A 12,100-nucleotide genomic window follows, 5' to 3' on the forward strand; every position below is an offset into this window, starting at 1 on the left:
GTGCTGTAGGATATTTAGTGGTGCTGTAGGATATTTAGTGGTGCTGGATTCTGAAAGCTGGTAGAGGGTAGAGAGATAGAAATATTTTCTATGAAGGAAGAGAGTTTTCTTCTGAAGAAGAAAGAAGTAAAAATGAAAGACTGAGGGAAGGATGGATGCTATCTTAGATGGGAAAGAAGACAAAATACAAGCAAAAGGATATTATGGAGATGATAGAGAATTTTGTAGACAAAGTGTATGAAACAGAGTAAATGGATGGGAAAAAAGAATAGAAAGTGAAAAAAATCTGAAAAAGTAATTTTTTTAGAAAATGATATAACAATAGAATAAATATAGAAGGTGATAAAATATAAGAATGAATCAGCACCAGAACTGGATGGTCTAATGTATGATTATTATAATAAAGAGAATACAGAGGGAAGATTTTTTTTATTTTAAATGAATGGATGAAGGAAGGCAGAATAGGAGAAGACATGCAGTGGAGTGATAACATTTATATGGAATGCGAATGAAGAAAAGATATAAAAATTAGAGGCCTACAACTTTAGGGAATACTGAGAATGACATAGTTATAAAAATACGACAAAAAGGATGAAGAAAGTATTGGTGAAACATTGGGGTACGGGGTTTGGTCAGATACAAAATGGAAGATATTGCATAAGAAAAGAAATATTTTGGTAGTGACATTTGTTGAGTATGAACTTGTAATAATAGGTCAATAGAGAGAAATAGTGGAACAAATAAAAATGTTAGTTTGTTGGAAAAGGTTTTATTTATTTATCATTTCAGAATGAGAAAAATGATGCATATTTAGGGGATATCTGTTTCCTGCTCAAATGCAAAGATAGTTATTTGAATTTCATTTAGCCTCATTTGGGGCTCAAGTCTGAACCTGATGAGAAGTAGGATAATTAATAATACAGAAAAAAGAAAGTGTGTTGAACTGAAAAAAAATCAGTGGTATATTTAGTATATACAGATTTATTTTGGGTAAAATACAAAACACTGGAACAGGTTTCCCATCCATATAAATTAGAGTTCATCCCTGACCCTATCCTAATGCAACCTGGACTAATGGGTGGGGAATCAGAAATTTACCGCTAGGCTGACACCTATGCACCTGTTGGACAGAGGCAGCTTGTAAATTTTCTGCTACCTAAACCAAACCAGGTGCTCTTGGGAAATTTATCCTGTCATTTACAAATGAGAAAACATGGCTAGACTTAAAAAGGCCTCCTCGGGGAACTAGCCTAGTGATCACCTATGGAATGATGTGAGTAATATGCAAGTAATCCAGGTACCTTGGATACAGAACCTACAAGTAATCCAGGTACCTTGGATACAGAACCTACAAGTCATCCAGGTACCTTGGATACAGAACCTACAAGTAATCCAGGTACCTTGGATACAGAACCTACAACCTTTACATGACAGATGTGCCTGAAAAGCATACGGGGGCTTTTAAAGTAAAAGCAATGGTACTTTTAAGAGAAGTCTGTGAGGGGAAGTGTTTACCTTGCTACTGTTTATTCACCCATTGTTTGAGTCTGCCCCACCCCCTACTGAGACATTAAACTAAACGTTTCTGAAACTCTAACCATAGGACTAGAGCTCTAGTTTGAATTTTTGTTCTCCCCAACCCTGCAACCCTTCTCCTGTTGTGGTTTAAAAGGCGGTGTCTCTGGTTTCTGCCTCTTATGGTAATCTGACTTCCAAACTCATTCCCTCCTCTTTTTTTCATTCCTATTGTCTGTTGTGTAACTTCTTTAAGTACTTTCCCACCCATTGTTTTCCATATATCCATAATACTGAGTGTTCACTCAGCAAACCAGTATTGCACTTAAGTAAACCTCCCTAACTATATATTGTCTACTACTGCTCATTTTCTCAGAGCTCCCCTGTGCTTGGTGCCTTTGCCACACTATGAGGGGGTCCCAAGTTAATCCAGCTCCATCTGTAGCACAGAAGACATTTATTTTATTGTTTTGCACTTCAGTTAACTGTTTAGAGTGCTTTATTTTTGTTTTATTGTTTATTTTGCCTTTAACTCATTCTGAAGGTCTCTAATACTTGAAATTGCCTTGTCAAGGTAGTTTGTTTTGTTGTAGCATTGCACTCACAAGCAGTCTCCCTTGGTGCTATTACATCAAGAGGTTAGCAGTGCCCTAGATTGACTCAAATGCCCAGAAAGTAAATTTTATCTGTAAAACACCCCTTAGAGCTAAAACCTGTTAACTTAGTGTGGCTAAAACAAAGCCATTGCACAGAGACAAGCTTAGAGCAGCTACTTTGCACATTAGATAGCATTATCATCATATATTAGCACAATCTAGCCTAGTCTAGAGACAAATCCAAGAGATTACCCAAGGAGACATCTATAGAACCCAGTCCATGACCTACAGCAGCCCACCAAAATATGGGTTCAGACAACATAGATATGCAATTGCCAAATGTCTCTATAGCCAACTCGGTAGGTATGGGCATCATGAGACAATGTAGCAATTGCCTCATGTACACAGACATGATAGGGATGGGCATCATGAGACAATGTAACAACTGTCTCATGTACACAGACATGGTAGGGATGGGCATCATGAGACAATGTAACAATTGCCTCATGTACACAGACATGGTATGGATGGGCATCATGAGACAATGTAACAATTGCTTCATGTTCACAGACAACCATTTAATCCTGAAAGAAACAAACTCAATACATGAGAAATGCACATACACAATTTTACTGGAGGCAAAAATCTCGCATACAAAGTTGTCAAGAACATATACATTACACCCACCACACACAGTATCCTTCATAGAACCCCCAAGAGCAAAGCCCATAAGGCAAACAAATACATTACCAAGGGCTCTTGTCATAGGGGACTCCATTGTACAACACAACGATGTCCCAGTCACCAGACTGAACAATGAGAAGATAACGGTCAGTTACTTGAGCCAGGATCTGCCAAGTTACGCACACACCCAGGTCACTTCACCACAGGTACCAGTATGATTCTATCATAGTCCATGTGGGTGTTAATGGACCTGAGATGTACTTCCCTGGACTGTATGAAGAGAGACGTTATTGATTTCTCTGAATATGTGTCTCAGGAGATATGTGCATTGCACTGAGCAGCATTCTACCTTCACCGAGGATGATGCAACGGTACAAACTAAAGATGATTGACTTCAATGATTGGTTTAGTTCCTGGTGTCTTTCTAGGGGGATTCAATATTTGTTAGCCCTGGAGAACATGGTTAACAGACCACATTGCTTTCAAAGGATGATCTATACATGTCTCCCCTATGTTTCCAAATACTGAATAAAACTTTATCCACCCCTTTAGAGCCTTTTTTAGGCAATGCCAAATTGACTAACCTACCAAAACAACAAATAAAAGGAAACCATAATGCATTACTGCTCAATGCTAGGAGCCTAAACAAGAAACTCCACACCCAACAAGCTCTCCTCACTCTGGAGAATATAGACATCTGTGCTGTTAACAAGACATGGTTCAAATCCAGAAAAAGGACTCCAGTGATTCGAGGCTTTAGTGCCTTCAACATATTTAGACCATCAACTGCACAGACAGGAACAAAAGGTGGAGGAGTTTCAGTCTGTAATAGCAACAAGCAAAATTCTAGGTTGGTTTAACAGGATAATGTCCTGGAATTTATCCACATGTAAACTACCATAGACAAGACCCATACCATAACCTTGCAAGCTATAGGTCACTCTCTATGTCCCTAGAATCCCATAGTTCATATCTTGACATACTGGAGACACTCACCATTTAAACAAATACCCTGTTCATGGACTTTCCCCCCCTCTATAGACTGGGAAAAATACACTGCTTCATACTCACAGGTGCAATGCTTCCTGGACTTTATTAAGACACATACCCCTGACCAGATAGTGTGCACACCCACCAAAGGCCTAAACATACTGGACCTGGTTCTCATCAATATGGGAGAGTGCTCCCCCCAACTCCAGTGTCACATCTTCACTGGTGAGGTTGGACCACAATGCTGTCTTCTTCAAAATAAAAATCAGCTCAGTAACCCCAGATAACCGAGTAACAGTTAGGAACTATTCCAAAGCAAACTACATCATATTAAGTGATAGTTTCTCAAAACTCAGTGCCCCTCCCAACCCCAAGTTCACAGCAACCTGCACAGAATTGTTTAGAGACCCTATACAACTATGTAAATGGTTGCACAGAGCTAGAAGTGAGCCCAAAACAAATTCTAAAACCAAAACCATGTTGGTAGAATCCTAACCTTAATAGGGTATATAACAAAAGGAAAAAAGTCATGGATAAAATCAGGAAGAGCAACTCCCATGATGATAGGAGCTTTCTAATTAAATGAAACAGGAAATTAAGTGAAATAATTAAGTCCAACAAGGCCAGCTTTGAGGTCAAGATAGCCTTCCAGCCTAAAGTGGACTATATGGCATTCTATTGCTAAGTCTGAAGCCTCAAAGGCACCACCCACTAACCTTCACTGAGCAGATCAACACAGCGACTCTGCTGGCTAGCAAATTTAGCTCAAACTTCAATGCCCACTCCCTTCTGCCTCCCCCATTAAATATCTACCCCCCTCCAGCTATTAACAGGGAGCAAGTCTTGATGGCACTCGCTAAGGCCAAAAACATGGCTTCAATGGGCCACGACATTATCTCTGGATGTCTCTTAAATAGCTTGAAACATGACCAATCAGGACCACTTGAGTTACTTTTCAACTATAGCCTGAAAACAGGTGTTGTACCATAAGAATGGAGGATTGCAACTGTTATCAAACTTCGCAAGGGTGGCCCATCAATTGACCATGTAAACTACAGACCAGTTAGTATAATATGTAAAACCATGGACTGAATTATCATGTAAATGATCAACAAAGACATAGGCACTCTTCAGACACTTGACCCAACCCAGTATGACTTTGTCAGGGGAAAGTCATGCCTAAACTAAAAAAAGCTGGATACACCATGCCAAGCTTGGAAATGACCACAAAATAACAAAACTGAGTAGCAGATTTGCTACTGAATGCACATTTAATAAAAATTAGATTAAGTGCTTTTGTCCTGCAATACAGATTTCATCAGAAGCAAATGAATTTTTAGTTTACTAGTAGGATTTATGTTTGTTTCTGGTGTTGGTTTGTGGTTGGTTGATGCCGCTATGTCATCTGCGTAGGTGAGTGACCATACTACAAGAAATGTACCAGATGACTTGCATACTGCTATCAGGGATCTAAACCTACTGATTCCACAGTTGTCCCAAGCCTTTTAGCAGGGAATATCTATTACAAGTATGCAAAATAATCTGGGTTATGAGCAAAACAGCAGCAATTCTGTAACCAGTCAGTCCAATGGAAGGACTCGGTTCAACCACAGAACAATCGGCCAACAACCTGGACCTAGATCTTGAGAAAATGGGTCAAAAACTGTGTCAACAGGTACTGTGAAGTACAAATATAATGTGCAAGTCTTATTTATTGAACAGGTTAACTTGCTGAGTTATTATGGAAGATGCTGTTTTGTTTGATTCACTTCTTCATGAGTTTGAAAAGAAACTTTTAAAGTTCCACAAATTACAGCTTAAGAACAGTTATATTAAAGAAGATTTGGGGTTTAGGAAAGTGCCAAATGGGGCTTCAGTGTTGGAAATATCCTGCAAGTCTTGAAAAATGTTCCACATTGCACTTTGAAGTGACTTTCTTATTTGATAGGTATTATTGAAAGTCTTGATAAAGGACAACCAAAGAAATGTGGACAAACACATATGTGAAATTACTAGATTGGATAGTTGTATACAAAAAGCTTTATTGTTTGATGTTTTTGAAAAGGTTGATTACATCTGTGGGAAAATTAAACACAAAAGAGAAAAGAAGGTAGATAGGGATCATAAAGAGCCTGAGCAAAAGTTAGCATACCCTAACCTTAGTAACAGCGGAAGGGTTAACCGATTGTTTATGTCAGAAGTCATGATGACATTGAAGTGTTTGTTGATAACAGAAATGAATCACAATGTGACCCAGTCCCCCTGGTCTCTTTTGAGGAGATCAGAGAGGATTTAAAAAAAACCTGTAACATGCAGGAATACTTATGGGGGGCTCAGAAATATAAAATCTGGGGTGGCAATCAATGGACAAGGGGAAGGGTTCGATGAGAGGGATTGTGAACAATGTGAAGGACTCAAACAATTTTACCAGCCCAACTTGGCTTTAACTCTCGGAGGTTTAAAAGTACCTGAGAATAAGTTTAAGAATTTTAATATTTAGAATTATAGTGAATTTTGTGTTAACAAAAACACACAAATTTATTTGAAAAGCAGAATACATTTATCCCCACCAGGAGAGCATCAGTGTGGAACACTGTTAGTGAACTTGTATTATTTACTAGAAAACTCAATTTAGCCCTTTGGTTTAAAAATGGGTGGGAGTGAATGGTTTAATAATGGTTTACAACAGACTAGTACATTTAAGCCACCCTTAAATCCTGTTGTGGCTCTTTTTGAAAAAAAAAAAAATAAGTGAATTAGACATTTGTGAGTTAAGTAACAGAAGTAGAAAGTGGTGGATACGTGACAACCTGAGCAGCCATGAAAACGAAGTTTTAAGAAACATCTGTTACAATAAAAATATTCAAATGATGAAACCAGATAAGGGAGGGTGTCTGGTTATGAATGTTTTTGATTATTCATGTAAAATTATGAATATATTAAATAATGGATTTTATGAAAAAGTTTCTAAAAATCAAATAAATATTGGTTATGGCAGAGTATTTTACACAATATGCTCATGCGAGGGGAAATTAAACCTGAAGAATTTAAATTTATGGAAGTGAATAAGCCTCTTATTCCTTCCGTTTTTGGTATTCCCAAGATGAACCCTACCTTAGGCCAAATGTTGGTGTGGGGGGGGGGGTCAAAACCTGACCCATTGTAAAGTTTATAGATTACAGTATTAAGGGTATGACTCAAAATGTCCCCCATTTACTAAAAGATTCATGGGATTTTTTAAGGAACATAAAAGAAGATGTATATAGGAAGACTGTGTTCTTTGTGACTACTGACATTAAAGATCTTTTTTCTGCCATCCCACATGGGGTGGGTTTGGAGCCCACATGGGGTGGTTTTGGAGTGGTTTAATGAGTATGTTATTGAGAAAAGTTCATTTTTGAATGAGAACATTAATGTGTTAACCTTGATGAAGATAGTCTTGAAAAATAACTGTTTTCTTTCAAGGTGAATATTACCACCAATCCACAGGAGTGGCAATGGGTGCAGCATATACCCAGGGTTTGCTAATTTGGGAACAGCTGAATGGGAATTGAGATTTATATTGAATTCTACTTTTATAAAATTGAGAGTTATAGTGAATTCTACTTTTTGTTAAAAAGTGGGGTTTATACAACAGGTTTTTGGGAGATATATGTATTTTTTGGTGAGGAACTTGGGATGAGTTGAAAGAATTCATTGTCTATATTAGTAGAAGTATGTCCCTTCTAGAGTTTATTTATGACATAACTTATGATAAGTTATGTTATTTGGATGTAACTAGTTGTAAAAACAGATTTGTTTCTAATATTTATCTGAAACCCATCTACTCTAACTCCTGATTACACTATAGTAGTTACCATCCTTATTTTCAAAACAAAGTGTTAGTAAAGAAGCAAATGATAAGATTAGTGAGAATGGTTTCTAGTTAACAGGTATTTATCCAGGAAGTTGGTGCTTCGGTTAATATGTTTGAAAACAGAATTCCAGAAAAAAGGAGGTCATTGTCCCACTGTACTCATCCCTCATTAGACCCATTATAGAGTATAATGCCCCATTTGGTATGTACCTCACAAGACATCTGCAACAACTGGAAAGGCCACAGAAATACCTCACTAAAAGAATCACAAGCCTAAAGCAGATGCCCTACGCTGACCATCTAAAAAAAACTCCAGCTATACTCTGTCACATATCGCCTGCTCAGAGGCGATCTCCGCTTAATATACCAGGCCATGTCAAACCCAGAGCTGTTGGACAAGTTACACTTAAAGAAATCCCAATCCCTCAGAGCCACACGCACCAGGGATCTAAACCTGGTCATCACAATGAACAAAACATGTTGGAGGGATAGGTTCCTGACACAGAGACTACCCATACTCTGGAATAGACTGCCCATACATGTCAAGCTGAGCACCTCTTTGGCCCTCTTCAAAAAGAACCTTGACGATTGGATGGGAGATAGGAAATTCACCCCGGGGATCACTTCAATCACCCTGTTAGACAGGGGACCAGGGAAGTAATAGCCAGGGAATTGTTATGGCTAGGCTTGTATAGGCCCTAGGGCCAATAGCCTAGTACCAACCTATGAACCTATGAACAGCAGTTACCCTATTGCCTTTCTCTATAATATTCAGGAGGAAATAGTAAACAAATGGAAAAAAGGCAAGTATTTCCTATTTTGGTTTAATTATTGAGCAAAGTGAAATTAATGATAGAAACGGAGAAGACTGATTTTCTCATGCTATGATTGCTAGATGTGCAGTGGATGGTGGGGCTATTAGGGACATTACTTGTCACAACTGGAAACATTTTTAAAGTGCATGATATGCTTACAATCTCAGGAGAAAAAGCAAGAGTTATTTATAAGAAGGGTATTAATTTTAAAAAGTTAATGGAAAATAAGAACGGGGTATTATTAGTACTAAAACAAAAAAGGGTACTTAGAAGTGTATGAAATGCAGGCAAAGTTGTTTTATTAAAGAGGGAGAAAATATATTAAGGGTAGGTATATTACTGGTATGGATGGATATTTTAATTGTGAAACTGAAGGGGTGGTCTTTGTGGCTACCTGCAAGAAATGTGCACCGTTTTATATTGGGAAAACAGAATGATATCTCGGAACCACAATTTATAAACATGAGTATGATGTTAGAAACAAAAATATGGCTAATGCATTGTACATGCATATTAATAATTATCTAGATTATGGGTTTGTTATCAAGGTCTTTGAATAAGTTAAGCCAATGTGAGAGGGGGTCCCTGGAAAGAAGTTTTGGAAAATGTGAATTAAAATAGCAGTTGATTACTGATGCTGAAAAAATGCTGGGATTTAATGATTGTTCTTCTATTATGAATATTCCTAAACTAAAATCCTTACAAGTATAACTTTTGTTTTAAATTATATTTTATATCATATATAAGATTCTGTATTGGTGTTTTTGTACTAAGCTTCAAAAGTGCTGTATGGAGTGTTGTATAAGGTGTTTTAAGAAAAGGTTGTCTTTTTAAGGAAGTGTCATATGACAATGTGGGTATTTCAAAAAGGGGGATGTGATTAATTTGATTCTGATGAAATCTGTATTGTAAGATGAAAGCACTTAATATATTTTTATTAAACTTGCCTTCAGTAGTAATTCTGCTACTCAGTTTTGTTATTTTGTGGTTTTGTCTGTGCTTGGCATGATGTGTTCAGCTTTTTTTAGTTTACTAATTGGATTTACATTTGTTTCTGGTGAAAGCCATGCCTACTAAACCCAATGGACTTCTTTGACAAGGTCATCACAGCAATGGATAAGTAGAAAATGGTGCATACCACCTACCTGGACTTTGGCTAAGTTGTTTGGTACAATACCCCACTTGAGTATAGTTGATAAATTCACCAAGTTGGGCATAAACCCATACATAACTCACTGGATTGCCAGATGGCGTACAGACAGGACCCAGTTAGTCAGGACAGGTGATCCCTCCTCCACTGAGAGACCAGTCACCAGAGGGGTACCTCAAGGCTCCATGCTGGAGCTACTCCTATCTGGCATGTACTTCTCAGAGGCAAAGCTAATGTCAAGGGCCTTTCACTGACCAAATTTGCAGATGACTGCAAATTGGAAGGCATCATAGATTCCCCCATGACACAGAGTTCTTACAAGAGGATGTAACACAGATAAATGACTGATACCAAAGTCAGAGACTAAAACTCAATTCTAAGAAATGCATTATAGTGCCTTTTGGGAAAACTGCCACCCAGGCTTATTACTCCATCAAAAAGATATCCCTTAGAGGTGGCTCAGTAGTCAAGGATCTGGGAACATATGTAGATAGTAATCTGGCCTTTGACAAATATGTGACCAAGGTAGTAAGAAAATCATTTTATGTTGCCCAACTTCTAAGTAAGTCACGGCATCCAGGTCCAAGGAAGTCACAGTGTCACTTAATTCAGCCTTTATCAGACCCATCATTGAGTATAATTCCACCTTTGGCATGTACCTGACCAGACATATGCAATGGTTGGAATGCCCACAAAGATTCCTTAACAGGAGAATCCAGGGTATAAACACATTGCTCTATATACTGTAGATTGCCTTAAAGCCCTGTCTCCGTACTCTTCTATAGGTTACTGAGAGGTGATCTATGCCTGGCATACAAGGCATCCTCAGATTCAGCTCTGATGGACCTTTTACATATCTGCAAAATGAATAGCATCAGAACCACTAGATCCAAGGATTTAAATTTTGCTTGTGACATAAATAAGACATGTTGGCAAGATTGATATGCGACTTCGAGGATCCCCATGCACTGGAGCAGGCTCCACATCCATGTGAAGCAGAGTCCATCCCTAACCCTATTTAAATGTAAGAAGAAGTCAAATAATCAAAAAAAGAACCAAACCAGGAAGTAAATACACCAGCAGCCAGGAGATGGAACAATTCATTACAAATTCCCAAATGCAGATTCGTTTAATCCAAACAGGTACAAAACGAAATTCAAATAATTCCTTTATTCAAAGTAACGGTCAGAAAAATTCTGAGCTTTATCAAGTGACACCATGTTGTTACATCAGGTGTCTTATATACCATGAGAATCATTCAATTAATTAACAAATGCTGCCAATCAGCATTTTAAAGAAACTGTGTGCTTTTGAGCATACTTCAAGCAATTAATTAAAACAAAAATACAAGAGTAATAGTGGTATGTGTTTAAAAATTACATATTGCTATATGCGTTATAGCTAGATATATTAAAACCATAAAAATGAGCAAAAAGTTACCCAGAATTTCCCTAGTGTCTAACATTGCAGTGTAACTTGCTTTATATTAAAAACCTACACTTTTTTTGAAAATTGTGTTGGAATTGAATAACTTATCGTACCAAATATTTTTCATAAAAATATAATCTAAAACCAATAGCTAATGTGGGTATGCTAATGTTTTCCTAACCTTATTACCAAATCTGTAAAAAGAGGGACCATTTATCTGATAAAACTGGGGGGTGGTGTGTAATAAGTCACTCCTGTGCATAAACATTTTGTGTTATAACATTACATCAAAATAGTGTGTATATATGTGGATAATTGAAATACATTTTTACATGTGGAATAACAATCTAGAGCCTTGCCCTCCTTAGTTTCAATAGTAGTTTAATACTAATCGTACCGTTAAGCCCAGGAGGTCTCCCTGCATCTAACTTTAACTGCCAAAGGAGTTCTCGGTATTCAAGAGTTGATTCCCAATCACCCCCCCTTGGCATCAGGCTCGACCTGCTCCAGTACCGTGAACTTCAAATTGGTATTAGGACAGGTCAGGGAGTGCTTAAAAAAGCGTTGGTTTCCTTCTTTTTATTTTACATAGAAGCTGTTACATGTGGTGCAGAGGCCTAAATAGACCACTCCTTGCTACCACGGATGGATTTTAAACCTTCTGGATGGAATGATGGTAAATTTTTCATCCAGAATAGCATGCCCCACATTTGTACATACCCATCCTAGCTGGATTGATTTTCCTTTTAATGTTCTGCTTTTTTTCAAACATTTCCTTGAGATTAGTTCCTCTTCTCCTTACAAATGTAGGTTTGTCAGGGAGTAGCCCTCTAAATTCTTCAAAGAGGGTATTTTCTTATAGATTCCTCCATTTCCCTTGAATGCAAAGAATAAGTGTAAATAAAACTGTTCTTAAAGTCATTGGTTGTGGCAGGTGCAGAACTAACGAGGGATGGGTAGAGTCAACCTCCTCAACCAAGCTTTTAAAAAGGTCCAATGGATAACCTCTTTCTAAGAATAGATTTTCCAAGAACTTGACTTCTGCCATGTAGTCATCGTGTTCACT

Source organism: Protopterus annectens, chromosome 1.part1 (assembly GCF_019279795.1).
Source record: "Protopterus annectens isolate FY-2018-M chromosome 1.part1, PAN1.0, whole genome shotgun sequence".
In the NCBI taxonomy this organism is placed as follows: domain Eukaryota; kingdom Metazoa; phylum Chordata; order Ceratodontiformes; family Protopteridae; genus Protopterus; species Protopterus annectens.